The sequence below is a fragment of the Ixodes scapularis genome, unplaced genomic scaffold, assembly GCF_016920785.2.
Source record: "Ixodes scapularis isolate PalLabHiFi unplaced genomic scaffold, ASM1692078v2 ptg001518l_1__unscaffolded, whole genome shotgun sequence".
Lineage (NCBI taxonomy): Eukaryota > Metazoa > Arthropoda > Arachnida > Ixodida > Ixodidae > Ixodes > Ixodes scapularis.
In genome coordinates, this window is record NW_024610158.1 from 192,147 (window position 1) to 207,206 (window position 15,060).

Sequence of the window (15,060 nt, forward strand, 5' to 3'; positions counted from 1 at the left end):
CGCTCGTGTCGTCAAACAAAAACCGGCGGCGCCGCGCGGCACGCCAACACAAACACTGTTGCTCGCACGCCGTCGTGGGAGCAGCTGAGAAGCGGATTCCTTTTTACCCCGAGGCACCGGAGAGACAGCGACACGCGCAAGAAGGCAACATTGGGTGACGAGGAGGAGAAAGAAAGAAAGAGGGACAGAAACGAGAGGAGAGAGTGCAGAAAGAAACCGAGGGAAATTAAGATACATTAAAATGAATGGAACTTCACTGGCGCCATCCCGTGTGTAATGCTGAAAGCACGCAAAACCAAAAGAGGGATGAGTGCGCAGAGATGCCGTGAGATGACGGCACACAACAGGCGCCCTCAGAGAACGGTCAGAAAACGCACTCAGCGCTCTGACATAAAAAAAAAAAAAATAATAATAATAATAAAATTAAACGATTCAACCAGAGGAAAGAAGGGAGGCAAAACAGCTGTGTTTAGTGTTTCGGGGCGGATGAGTTTACGTGTGCTAGCTCGCCAGCTGTGTTGCATATGGGTCGCAGTGATTCGTGGCGCTGGAGCGCTGGTGTGCCTTGAAGTGGAAACTTTTCTTGGCTCTTGGGCAGAGTCATCTTGTTCATGTGCGTACGGTATTGGCGTACGCTGAGGTAAAAAGTGCCCTCCCATTCCAGCAAAGACGAAAGCAAGAAATCAGCAGCTTCATTGGTCCCTAGCATGTGCTTTTGTGCCGAACAGTTGGAAAGCGATGCGTTGATCCGTGATGCAAAGGCCGACGAAGTTGCGAATTCGGTGAATGACTTTCGCTTCGAGGGAAGTTGATTCAAGCTCAGGTTGAGGATCCCTGGAACATCCGTTCGCCTTCGCTGTAGAATAGATTGGAAGGGAAGGTGATATGACTACTCCAAAAAAATAAAAATAAAAAACGTAAAAGGGTCTATAAGATATTTTACCCTTGTAAAAGGCTACGAAATCCGAAGTTTTCGAGACGGGCCTGTGGCGCAACGGATAACGCGTCTGACTACGGATCAGAAGATTCCAGGTTCGAATCCTGGCAGGCTCGAGATATTTATTTTTCTCTGACCTTTTCTACGTAGCGACACACTCGCGTTATTATATTTTTTTTATTTGCAGTGAATTCAATATTTTTTGTAGTTTCGCGATCACCGTTTGTCATGTGTTTGCCCACAGCGTATCCACTGGAAGGAAAACAGAAACCGAATCCAATCTTGGAAAAGTTAATCAGCGTTCGCCCATCACCACAACTTGAGCTAGCCTGAGCGGATACGTTTTGCTCAATTTAGCGGTGTGTTTGAATCATAGAGTTGTTACAATAAACGCTAGAGGCTCAGCTGGCGCTAGTGTGCTGTTGCATTTTGAAGCAGACAGCAAGCAGTCAGAAATTGATTTCCGGTAATGCATTTCTATGGGAAAAAGCGAGTGCATTTTCTCTCTGCGCTCGATTATAATAGCAAATATCACGAATAATTTGTACTTACTAGGCACATTGGAACATTTCTCAGTCACGCAGACGAAATATATTGGTCAGTTACGGCATTTGTATTTGAAATTCGCGGCAATAAAAACGGTCTTAAAACCGCTTCGTACGTGTATTTATGTGCACTGTCGGACACTGTTAGCGGGAACACGGCGTCGACGCTTTCCAGCATGGGGAATGTACGTGCCAAATGAACGAACGACATGTGGAAAACCAAGAGAGACGACAAGAACTACGCAGTAACACTGGGTAAGTAACTCCTTGTGCTTGCAGACGATCAAAATAAGTTGAAAGTCACGTAATATAGTCCGATTTGCAATACATACTGCTTTATTCTTTCTGCTCATGAATATGTGCGAAGATGCTTGTTCTGTGTTCAAATCATCACCCGCACGCTCCAAATCTTTGCAAGTCGGGGGAAGCCAGAGGTCAGGTGCGCGATAAAAACTGCTTAACATAAGAAATAATAAGAAAACACACCTTTCGTAGCCCACGTACTTTATTCTTTAAGTTTCGAACGTTTTTTTTTAACCACTGGTAAAGATGCACGACGGGGTCATTTTCATATAGTGAGAAGACAGGCATATTAGCCATATATATGCACCAACGCAATGCTGGCGAACTTTGAACACACTCTACATTCCTTTCGATCGTTATTTTGCTTAGAATCGTCGCTCGTTTCTACATACCTGCCATAGAACAGAGGTTTGGGCCTGGGATATAGCGAAGTTTAGCATCGTTCAGTGGTAAAGGAAAAATGATGTAACTAAAGCAATTACACTTTCAAAATATTAATAAAGGTACATACTACCCGGTACAACCGAAATAACAAAAGTTATTCAAGTTATTTTCCGGCGACGAGACAAAATTCACGCGCGTTTTCCCATAGGAATACTATGGTGGCTATAGGAATACACAGGAAGGCTGGAAAAGTAGACTGCATGCTGTCTGCTTCAATTTGCAACCGGAAGTCCCATAGACACTAGCGCCAGCCGAGCAACTAGCGTTTATTGTAATAACACTATGGTTTGAATGCTGGAAACTTTCATTGAAGCAACGAAACTATGGCTGTGTTCCAAAATTTACTCGATCCGACTCTGGAGTAAAAGTTTCGTATCGTGGCGTTTCCAAACTTACTCGAGCTTACTCGATGACCTCAGAACTCCCGTTCCAGAAGCGGGTTGTTTACTCCGGAGTAATTACTCACGCTACCCTCCTCGTTCGTCGTCTGTTCGTCGTCTGCTTTCTGCGCCGACATCCGTCAAAGCTCGCTTGCTCCGTTGGTTTTGGTGGCGGACGTCCGAAAGGACAAAGAATTAGGTGCAGCATGCGTGGTAATTGCGATTTGCTATTTTCAACGCAGGAATTGACTGCATTACATCCAGACCGTCCACCTTCCCCGGGAAGGTATACTTGTTATTATCCGAATGCGAGCCGTAAACAGGAGCTTCTCCGTATCCTCGTCCTCGGCGTTGGGGGAAATGCCGTATTCTCACGTTCAAGGCCGAACATGTTTGAGCGCAGTATATGATAATGTAGTATTTTTGTTTTCTCCAGAGTGTGTATGTGTAATGAGAGGATAACGCTTGTAAAGCTTCAAAAATTTCACTGTAATCACATTCGCGTCAAAGCGAACGTGTGTTTCATATCATTCTAGAGAAAGCACCCTCGCGCTGTGCCGCTACATCGTGTGGAAGAAATTTCTGCAAAACATAATCGGTGAAAATTACAATGCGTGGAATATATGCGTTTCGGGCACCGTGACTAAAATTGCAGCAATCGCGCTAATTAATAAAACAATTTTTTTTTTTATGTCTAACTGTAAGGAGTAAGTAATTTTGATCTCAATATACAGCTCAAAAGGAAGGTGAGTAAAAGGAGCTGGTGGATCCACCTAAAAAAACACCGCGTCGTCATTAATATTATCGTTCTTCGAGTGCTTTCTCTATGATCAAAAGGATCGTCTGCTATATTCTGCCATCGCTGCTGCGTTTTCTTTTTGCCGTAGCCCAAGACGAAGCCAATCCGCGTAGTATCCAGGTGATTATCCCGGTCGTTCCAGAATCGAGTCGCGGATCGTTTACTCGCGATGTCACGCGGTATTACCCGCTGACGTAGGAGACAGGTTACTCGGGTAAGATTTGGAACATGCTATTTGATATTTGATAATTCTTTTAAAAGCAGCCTCTAATAACTCCCATTCCACTCCGGCCTGCTAGCTCAGTCGGTTAGAGCGTCGTGCTAATAACGCGAAGGTCACAGGTTCGATCCCTGTGCAGGCCAGGTTTTTTTTTCTTTTTCTTGCTATGTGATTGTTAATTTGATTTCACTGGTGAAATCAGTTTCTACCTGAAACTATATACATGTATATATTTTTAAACCATTTCTTGTTTCATCGGTTTCGGTTGTATTTTTCATCTTGGGTCTTCCTGTGCACAAGTATAAAACGTTATATTTAATTTGTTCTTAGTAATCGGAACAAAGACTAGGTGCGTTATTTACAGAGAAAATGGCACTAGTGCCTTTTTACAAATCGTATGACCTCGAAGTATCTTTGTAAGGAAAAATCCTTCTGGGCCAGAAGCCAAACAAAAATATTTAAAACCTGGAGTAAAACTCGCAGAGCTGCGAACTTTTAATACACTCACATCTCCTTCTCAATAAACTTCAAGCATACAACTTCTTGGTTCGATGGAAGTTAGAATGCGCTAACATAACTTAAAACAAAACTAAAAAAAAAAAGAGAGAAAAAAAAAGATTGATTTAATTATGTTTGGGATATGGTATACAGATGACATTGACGACAGAAACAACGTAAAATCACTCGAGCACAGGAAAAAGATTGCTAATCTACTTCACCGTAACGAGCTGCGTATATATAATAACTTTTTTTTCTTCTTTTTTTCCAGGACATATATTTTAACGGTGGTACAAATTAATCCCCAATCCTCCACTAAGGCGTGCCAAATGCCCTTCGCAGAAAAAAAAAAAAAAAAAAAAAAAAAAATTTGTTTTTGTTTTGCGATATTCATACTGTTGGAAGTGTTATTTAAATACATCAGGTTAGCCCCGTCGAGCGCGCTTTTAACCGTGCACCGGTGCGCTGCGGAAAAGCGGCACCAGAGAAGCCCGCTTTTGCGCATGTTGCTTCTCCACAGTACGCTAGTGCTCGGCAAGAAGCATGCCCAACGGGGCGAATCCGCCGCATTCAGATCGGATACCGCGAGGTTCATCTCGAAGCTAATATCGAATAGCGCACTATTTGAAACAACTATTTGAAAACGCGAATATTCGCGCAATCCTGATATTGTTCTTTGTTCTAGCTGCTCCTCCCGCGTAAGTTATCAATTGTTCTAGTCATCAATATTTTATTATCCAGCTAAATCAATAGCTCCGTTAAACTGTTTGAGTGCATATCTGAATAATTCGGATGCATAACGTTATTGTTCAGGTAAGTTTGGAGTGCATGATGTATATTTGTGATTATAGTCCGTTTTTTCCCTCCTGGGAAAACCGCAAAATCTGCAGTATTAAAAAAAAAAGTATGGCATTATTATATTTTAGAGAAACATACATCACCATCAGTAAGTATTCCGTAGTGCCGATTTTTCAAATATTCCCTCTTCCCATATAAATTTGATTGAAATGCTCTTCCTTGCAATATTTTTCTCCCCAATTGTATTAATAGAGCTCTGGACAATCACACATTTTAAATGCCATTTTGTTTTTCGTGTTCAGTTTTTGTTTTGAAAATGCCTTTTTTGATTGAGACAAAGTAACATGATTGACAGATCGACGGTTGTTTGTTTACAATGGAATTTATCTGGGTTTCTCTTTAAAAGGCGCGTTTTTTGAGTATGAAATAGTATTTGAAATGTTTTATGTATTCCTCAAGATTATTTTTGACTGTTTTGTGCTCTAGAAAAATACATATTATATATTAGTGCAGATTTGTTTTTATGATGCAATACAAATGGAATCATACACAAGAGCAACAAGAAACATGTGCATAGAATGTTGCTCGTATTAGCACAACTAAATGCCAGCAAGTAAAATGTGCATAGGACTTTTGAGGAGGCATAAAAAGGGTTGCTACTATCACTGGTGTGTGACACCATTGAGCAATATGAACAAGTCTCTCGGATGAACAATGCCACAAGGCACAGGAGACACTTATAGCAGACATCTTGTTCACACGAGGCAAAAGGTTTTCTTCGCTTTACTGATTCAATAAAATGGTTCAAAGATATGGTGTGTTTAATCTCTTATAGTTGACCATAGCATAGAAACTCAATTGACAAAACCCTCAAGTCCTTCAGACACCATTAAACAGCTGGGAAAAATTCTACATACAGTTCTGTGCCTACCTTTATATATTGTTTCAGGTTAATCAGGTCATCTCAACCCTCATCCTTAGAGGATAACCCTACGGTTGAAATGTTGTTGGAAGGTGTAGACACTTTAGGCGGTTCGCAGCGTGCCAGGGCATGACATGGTATCTTACGAATACTCATCTGCTGGCACCCACATTTTTTCATCGTTCGTGCATGGTGAATCCAGCTTTGATACAAGGATGCTCGTTTCATTTGCTTTCTTCCCTTAGGCCCAAAAGTGAACCACCTAGCCTCCAGAGTACTACATGACTGAGGGTGCCATTGTAGCAGTTTCTCTCTCTCAGGACAAGGTTGGTGTAAACGAGGCGTTTAATTCGGGTTAACTGTACGTTACATGGTTACATGAGCAGTGAGCCTGCACGTCAGTCTGCGTCCGTCCGTCGTGTCGGCGTTCTCGGTCCCAGACTCTCGCATTCAGTCCTCTCGCTGGCTTCTTTGTCGTCTGGCTTGTGGCGCCCTCTTCATACTGTGGCTCTCACGACACCCCCTTTCTTTGAAGACTCCCAGCACCTACAGGTTGAGGCGGCTTGGAGGTCTTGATTTTCGTCCACCTCTTGTGACGGTTATTCCAGGCTGCCAAGGTTGCAGATGTCTGCTAGTGCGATGAGTGATGCCAGTGGCTGTGTTCACCGCATATGACCTAGGAGACTTCGTTGGTTGCAGCACTGTCCCACTCGTGGCTGCTCCTGACAGAATTCGCACAGCTGTATGTGGAGGTACAGGGTCTCATTCTTTGACCGTATGACGGGCATCGTAATGTGCACCCAACTTGCTTTACGTATGCACGATTCTTTTTCCGAAAGGGCTCGCTGTTCCACCGAGGCTGGAATGCTTTGGACACAGCTGGTACATTTCTCCGTATCCTTGTTCCCATTATGAGTTCCACAGGGGAGTACCCTTCAGTTGCAGGGGTATCCCAATGAGCAAGCAGCGCCTTCTGGATGTTCGGCGACTTCTTAAGCAGCTGCTTCACCGTCTGTCCGGTCCTTTCCACTGCCCCATTGCTCTGAGGATAATATGGGCTACTTGTTACATGGCGTGATCCCCATTCCTTCGCAAACCTTTTGAATTCGGTGGAAGCGAATTGGGGCCCATTGTCTGACCGAATGATGGCGGGTGCTCCGAAACGGGCAAACATCTCGTTGAGTTTACTTGTGATGTCTTGGGTTGTTGTCTTTCTTAATTTCTCAAGTTCAAAGAACCTAGAGAAATAGTCTACCACCACAAGGTAGTTCTCGCCATTTTCGTAAAAGAGGTCCGCGCCTACCACTTCCCATGGGTGATTTGGGAGTGGAGTGTGTAGCAGGGGCTCTGTGCCAGGCTTTCGGTGTGTCTGACACACTGGACATCTTGAGACGTAGTCTTCAACACTCCTGCTGATGCCAGGCCACCAAACTGATTGACTGGCCCGAGCTCTGCAACAACCTATGCCCTGATGACCCGTGTGCAGGCTTTCCAGAACCTCACCCTGCATGCTTGGCGGGATGACGATGCAACTTCCCTTGAGGAGAAGTTCTTCAACAACCGTGATCTCTTGGGACGGATTGGCATATCTCTGTACTGCAAGTGGCAGTGACATGCCCTTGGGCCACGTCGTAGAACAATAGTTCCTGACAGTCACGATAGTTGGATCTCGCTTTTGTTCTTCTTTGATCCTCTCCAGCATGTTGGTGGAGGCTGGTAGGAGTTCTATGCTGAGTAGCTCGTATTCTGTCAAAGCTACTTCGAGACTTCTTGGACTGCTGCTGTCCATTATTGCTTGCGGCTTCCTTGAGAGTATGCCAGCTGTGTGGATCTTTTTTCCGGGGATGTGGGAGATTGTGTAGTCAAATTCCAGCAGTCTCATTCACAGACGCTGCAATCGTGGACTCAGCTCGTCTATGCGCTTTGATGACAACAGAGGCCCAAGCGGCTTGTGGTCGGTCTCTATGTGGAATTGCACACCGAGTAAGTACTGGCGGAAATGCTCGCATGCCCATACGATTCCCAGCGCCTCCTTTTCTATCTGGGCGTAGCGTTGTTCGGTTTCTGTGAGTGACCGTGATGCGTAGGCAACAGGGAGTCGTTTTCCGGACGTCTCCTGAAGGAGGACAGCCCCAGGGCCGCACGAGGATGCATCTGCTGAGATTGTGAGATGACTTCGAGGATCGTAGTGCACCAGTACCGGTGTAGTCGTCAGTGCTTCTTTGACGGAGTCGAAACTTTTTTGTTGCGGCTCTCCCCAGCACCAATCAGCATCATGGTAAAGCAAATCGCAAAGCGGTTTCGTGAGTTGAGAGAGTCTAGGGAGAAATTTTCCCAGGTGGTTTGCCATACCCAGGAACGACCTGACCTCCGATACATCTCCTGGTGGCGTCAGTTCAGTGAGAGCCTTGATCTTTACTGGATACGCACTGACCCTGTTGGCCGAGACGACATGTCCGAGGAATTCTACAGACTGTTTGCCAAGAACGCATTTGTCCTTGTTGAGAGTTATGCCCGCACCGTGCAGGCGCTTGAGTACCCGATGCAAGTGTGAGTCATGTTCTTCTCTCGTTCTTCCGAACACAATGATGTCGTCTTGAAGGCAAGCTTGACCTTCGAGTACTCTTAGCATCTCACGCTGGAAGAACTCGGGTGCGGTGGAGATACCGGATGGTAGTCAGAGGAACTGAAATCTACCACATGGCGTCAAGAAGGTTGTGTATTCTCGTGATTCTGCTGCCAGTGGGGCTTGCCAGTAGCCTGCTCTGGCGCCGAGTTTGCTGAACCAGGCTGCTCCAGCCAGTTTTCCGAGGCATTCGTCAAGCAGTTGGCCTTAATACTCGTTCCCTCAGGATGCAGCTGTTCAGGCCACTGTAATCGACACAGATGCGTAGTTCTCCGTTTTTCTTTCTGGCCACAACCATCGGTGCACACCACTCAGTTGCGTGGTCGATCTTTGCGATGACTCCGAGGCTCACCATCCGCTCCAGCTCCTGCTTGACACTTGGAAGCATTAAAAGAGGGACGCGCCACGGGTACGTTACCGCACACGGTTTGGCGTTGGGCAGCAGAACTACCTTGTACTTGGTGTTTAGTAGTCCGAGACCCGCAGTCACCTTGGGGTAGTCACTGAAGATGTCTGCTGTGTCGTCGTCGTCTACCTCAGATCTCTCGACGACCGACGGCTGCACAGGACTTGTAGAGACTTGATTGCTGGACGACCCAGAAGTGCGTCATGAAGGTTGTCCACTATGAACACCTGCTCCTGGCACGATCGTCCATTCCATTTGAGGGTCACCTTGAACTGTCCCACGGTAGGAATCTTGGCTTGGCCGGACCCCAGGAGTGCCTTCGTAGGTCTGCTGAGTGATCCCATGACTGACTTGTTGTAGACCCTGGACGGGATGGCCATGACGTTAGTTGCTGTGTCCACCTTGAACTCTACGGGCGAGCCGTAGACACAAGCTGTGATCCTCCATGGTTCTGATCCGAGTTGATTTGTTACTTTACCCAGGTAAACCCCTTAGACTGTGGCGTGGCACTGACTCTGGCTGTCTTGGGTTTTCTTCTTTGTGGACAGGCACAACAACACAAAGTGTCCTTTTTTTCCACACCCATTGCATGTCTTGTCGGCAGCAGGACACTTTGCATGCAAGTGTGGGCACGTGGAACCACACCATCTGCAAGCTTGATTCTGTTGTTTGTTGCGGACTGGTAGCTGCTTCTTGTTTTTGGCCCGCTGCGCGGAGGAGTGAAGCTCGTCTACGATCGCGTTCGGCTGTGCCTGTGGTCGCAGTTCCTTGAGTTGCTGTTTCACAGTTTCCGAATTTTGAGCCTTGGAGATCGCCGTCTCCGTTAGTTCAGGGTTGAGCTGAAGCTGCTCACTCAGCTTGACGTCGACAAGTCTCACGATGAGTCAGTCTCTAATTAGCTCTTCTTTTAGGTCGCCGTATGCACATACCTCTGCCAGCTTGTGGAGATCTGTAACAAAGGCGTCGACCATTTTGTGCGCTTCCTGCACACGCCTGTTGAACTTTGAACATTTGCAGATAACGTTCGTCCGAGGGACAAAGTGTCTGCCGAAGGCAATTATCACTGCATCATAGTCGTGTTTCTGGGCATCAGTCAGTTTCAGCGACGCCAGGACATCTTCTGCTTCGCGGCCCATATCGTAATGTGTTCACTAGGGTTTCCCCGTCTTGTTTTTTCAACCCAGAAATGACCCGGTGCTTCTCCCATCGGGTGAACCAACGCTTCCAATCTTTGGGACGTCAAAAATCCAACTTTTCTGGCAACTCAACGACGAAAGGATTTAGCGACGTTGGTGGCTGCACAGCTTGTTGCCCAGTGGCCATCGCTTACCCGTTGGCATGGTCGTTGCAGACGTACCTTGACGTGGCGATGCTAAGTTTCGGATTCCGAGCATTCCGCCGACGTACCTTGCCGTGGCGACGCAAAGTTTCGGATTCCAAGCGTTCCCGTGCCTTGCTTCCCCGGAGCGGTTGCTGTTGTAGCTAGTTGACTTGTCTTCCACAGCATCCCACGGCTGCCACCATGTCGGGACGAGGTTGGCGTAAATGAGGCGTTTAATTCGGGTTAACAGTACATTACATGGTTACATCAGCAGTGAGCCGGCACTTCAGTCTGCGTGCGTCCGTCGTATCGGCATTCTCGGTAAAGACTCTCGCTGGCTTCTTTGTCGTCTGGCTTGTGGTGCCCTCTTCGTACTGTGGCTCTCATCTCAACATTACACCCAATTTGTCTATGCAGCTCACGGTCTTCGCCGCTGTCTGGGCAGTACCAGTCAAACATTGGCCCCAAAGTCAAGCGATAGTTCTCGAAGCACGAGCGAACAACGATCGGCCAAGCTAACACCTAGCTGCCATTCCACAGCCAGTCAAGTGGCGGACAAAGCGTAGTGGCAGAACGAGTCTCATTTAGGACGTTTTTACCTGTGCAATGTCACTGTTCCTTTACTTCCTTCAACACCATCTACCTTCGAGTACTTGATGCTTAAAGTCCCGGTAAATTGACATTTAACCACAAAATGGCAGACAGGAGATGTTGGAAACCATACGCTCAGCTGTTGACCCTCGATCCAATACTCCGTTTCACCCTACCTTGGCGAAAGACGAAAGCCGCGACCACGGCAAGCCGATTGGAGCGAGTTACCAAGTAACGTGATGATGCACCGCTGTTGTGCACTCTTTTCGTGGAGTGCTGTCGTGGGGTTTGCTTCGCCGATTTAATTGCCTCAAGGTGGTAGTAGCTTCTGCCCTTTCTCAGGTTATGCTCAAATGGAATATAGTCTTAACACGAGTTAAGCAATATGCAATAAACATGCTGGAAGGTTTGTTTTTTCCAAGCGAGGGCTTCGCAATGGCTCACACCTGCAGTACAATCGTCACGAGCAAGTGTGAAAATATGTGGCAGAACTGCAGCATCATTTCCGCAACAGCTGCAACTGACCATTGTGCAATGGTCAATTGCAGCTTCGGCTGTGCAATATCCACTGTGCAATGGACAAACATTCCAGAACTGACAGCCAATAGGCAAACCAGCAACTTGCCTGTGTCTACGTGCCAGACTTGCATTTCACGCTTTGTAAAGTTGATAAAAACTGGCAGTGGTTGTTGTTAACTTAATTTCAAACAACAAAATTATAAATTGAAGAGTTGTACAACACATTTGAGTAAGCAGTTTCTCAGCAATCAGTTGCAGAGGTCGACAGGCTTTCTCATGTGCAATGCTGTTACCGTAATCTCGGCATCAGTGCTTTTTCACATATTACAAACAGTCAGTGCTCAATATCACATTCTTGCAGGTCAAGAATAGCGAAAAAGAGGCCGCATCTCCACGTGGTGAATGATGTTGATTGGGGCGAAGCTTTGGTGGTGCTTATGATACTGATTTTATTGTTCATAGGTAGTGTCGATTTTTTTTTTATTGCTCATAGGTAGTGCTGAGCTCCGGGTTGCGTTTCGACTTCCATCTTGTCTATAAACGCTGAGCCAATGCATGCAAAGTTTAACGCGATTATATACGCATTTGACCGCAGCGCCCTCTCCTGTATAGACATTGAGCGGCTACATGCAACGGAGTGTAGCGTAGTGGTTAAGACATCTGCCTTGTAAGCAAGCGGTTCAGAGATCAAACCCCGGGCGTACGTTGTTTTTTTTCTCAAAAAGTGGGCTGATTCCGGAGGCAGTGCAATCGACGTAAGCATGGACGCCGGACGGATGGACAAGGCTAGACCCTAAGGAGCTTCGCCCCTAAAAAGCGTTCCCCCCCCCCCCCCCCCCCCAACCCCCACACACACACAGAGCTTGCTACTCTCCATAACTGGTGGTTTCTCCTCTCCAGCATCCACCCCAGTAAAGTGAAGAGAGTGCAACACTTTGTGGGTCCTGTTATTATTAACATGTAAGGTACTATAGCTTGGTCTACTATGGCAGCACTCTTAACCGCAGTAGTAATTTTCACCGCAGCTGCCCGGCTGTGAAGCAAGAACTGAACAAAGCAGTGAACATTTGTTCGTAACTATACTCCGTTTCACCTTCAGTCCGAGCGCAGTGGACGCCACGAGCCACCCCAGCCGATCCAGCGCCGGGAGAAAGTCGCGTGACCTGCCGGTGGGGCGGGGCGACACAGGGTGCTCAAGGTCGCATGACACTCCCTCAACGCCGCATTGGCTGGGATGGCTCCTAGCGTCCGCTGTGCTCGGACGGAAGGTGAAACGGAGTATAGGCCATCGTTTTTTATTTATAAAAAAAATCTGCTAACTTTTTTTATTTTTTAAATTTCGGTGATCTGCTCGAAAATACACCAAAAACGTAATCATAAAAAAAAAATCGGATTAAAAAATTAATTTGTCCAGAAGGGAAGCTTGGAGAAAAATGGTCCCAGCTGGAGCAACAATTTCTAGAAATCTGCGTTTTTAGGGATTCCGTAGTTTTGACAACGGATGTTTATCGATGCTTACTGGCATTTCTCGGATAAAACTGGAAAATCTACGGCCTATCCACAACGTACCGTGCACCACAAAGCACCCTAGAGTATCACATCTGGCTAGTTTGCTTCACCACCTCTAAAAGTTTCCCTCAGACGTAGCCATCAAGGAAGTCAGTGTCTTACATCGTTGATTCACTCGAGACCCCGTTTTGGGTTTCTTCTTTTTTATTAAGACCTTGCATCTTGCCGCTGTTACCAAGCTCTTAAAAGCAAACACTAACATGACACGTGCACATAATAATTTCCCTATGAAAACTTTGGACTGCTGGGTGGACTCTAACGCCTTCCGAGACTACCTCACGCGCCGCATCGTCACAGATTCCGGGAACGTACACCAAACATAATGGCAACTAAAAAAACAAGGAAAGAAAAATAATATTACTCTACCACAAACAACAAAGTGGTCAGTCCAGCACTTTTTCTTCCTTTGACAAGCTTCGTCCTGCATACATAATGTCTGAACACAATTAATATTGCAGCGTGTACGATGCACAAAAAACAGGACATCTGCGGCCCCGCGTCTTGCGGGAGTTTGCCCTCTTCGAGATCCCGGGAGGGGAAAAGAAAAAACAAACAAAGAAAATGGTGCAGCGAAGAAAAACAAGACTGGAGGCACTTTTCTGTCGTTCTTCTCTTCCCCCCTCCCTCAAAACCTTCCAAAACTCGCGAGAGTCCAAAGAGAAAAAAAAAAAGAAAGGCCGCTTAAATAATACATTCTTCTTTTACTACAAAGTCCGTTGGAATAAAGGGGTGGCCTCAGCGTCCAGTCCGCACGACGACCCCACCCTCTCGAAGGGAGGCGACGCAAAATCTCTCCTTGCTGACAAAAAAGACACGGCCCCCGCCCCCCGAAGCTGCGTCCGTCGATGGTGCAGACGATTCCGTAACAAGTCGCTACAAGCGCAGAGGGAAGGCGGAACAATCACAAAATGGGAAGTCGAAATCAAGAGTGGGGGGACGGCCGACAAGGCGGGAAAGATGAAAAACAACTGGCCGGCATTGCCGTAATGGCACTTTGTAATAACCCACCTTCCGCAGCTCCGGTGGTGAACAGCCTCATGAGACGAGTTGCGTGACCCTGGAGATTGCGGAACTCGGAGGGCTACGAGTCTGGTTCACACACTTGCAGCCGCTCACACACAGAAAGGCTAAAAATCGGTTATTAATCCTCTCACGACTGCTTACAACCGTCTGCACAGCGTAAACAGTCGTAAGGGGCTTAACGACTGGCATTTTGCCTCTGGTTGTAAGCAGTCGCAAGCGTATGAACCAGACTTGACCTTCGGCCCATGAAAGCTGCGCAGTTCCGAGGCAGCGCAACCTTCCAAACTTGCACGTGGCGGCACAATCTGTCAACTCCTTGGCAGACGGCGCAGTGGGAGCCGTGTGCAGGTTGGACCGATCGATTCGGCCTCCCAACGCAATGCCTACGGCCGATCGGTCCACGAAGCACGTAGCACCCACTCGCCCTCGGCTCGTAGCGGACCGTTGCCGGGCAACCGACAAGATTCGCACACATAACCAAACAATCAATCCACCAGACTCGCACATGTGACGAAGCACCTCGTTGGCAACCCCGTTCGTGTTTCGGCGGAAGACATGCGTTCGCACGTCGCCAGACGACGTTGGAGAGTCGTGGAGCCGGCCAACAATGTGCTCTTGTTGCGTCTGTTAGCGAAGAGTGCCGAGCGCTTGCCCGGCAAGACCGGCCCTTGGATTTCAGCAGAGCTCGATGAAGGCAGGTGCACTAAAATCGGGCCCCATCCTCCCAAGACGTGCAACCACGCGACTCCGCAAAGTGCAAAGACGCATAGTTTTGCGGCGTTCTGGAAATGCTCATGGTGGATACCATGGAAAAGCAGAAAAAAGAAAGGAAGCCCCGCCCTTTGACATCAGGGGAATGTAGTCACAATCGAGTGACGGCAAAGATTAGGTGGGTGACTGAAGCTTCAATTTGATTGCACTGACAAGTTGGTCTGGATAGAAAGAACCACATGGAGAAAAAAAGAGCAACGTCCGGTGCAATAAAAGAAGGGAGTCAAAAAAACCGATGGTTCACGAGAGCCGGCCTGTTATTCCACCGATGCAATGCTTCTATTTTGGGATGTGACACTAACTGATGGCCATCCACAGTTACAAGGAGTGCAGTTGCAAATGTGCATGTGAAAAAAAAAAAGATATAAAATCCAGCCTGTCAGAGACA

The 15,060-nt window shown here is 47.0% G+C and overlaps 2 non-coding genes across 2 annotated transcripts; both read left to right on the top strand.

The window, feature by feature from the left end:
* The first annotated feature begins 980 nt into the window (after positions 1–980).
* Positions 981–1,053, top strand: Trnar-acg. Its single transcript has one exon. It is a non-coding gene; the product is annotated as a tRNA-Arg (tRNA).
* Positions 1,054–3,697: 2,644 nt separating this feature from the next.
* On the top strand, positions 3,698–3,771 carry Trnai-aau. The gene has a single exon. It is a non-coding gene; the product is annotated as a tRNA-Ile (tRNA).
* Positions 3,772–15,060: the final 11,289 nt, after the last annotated feature.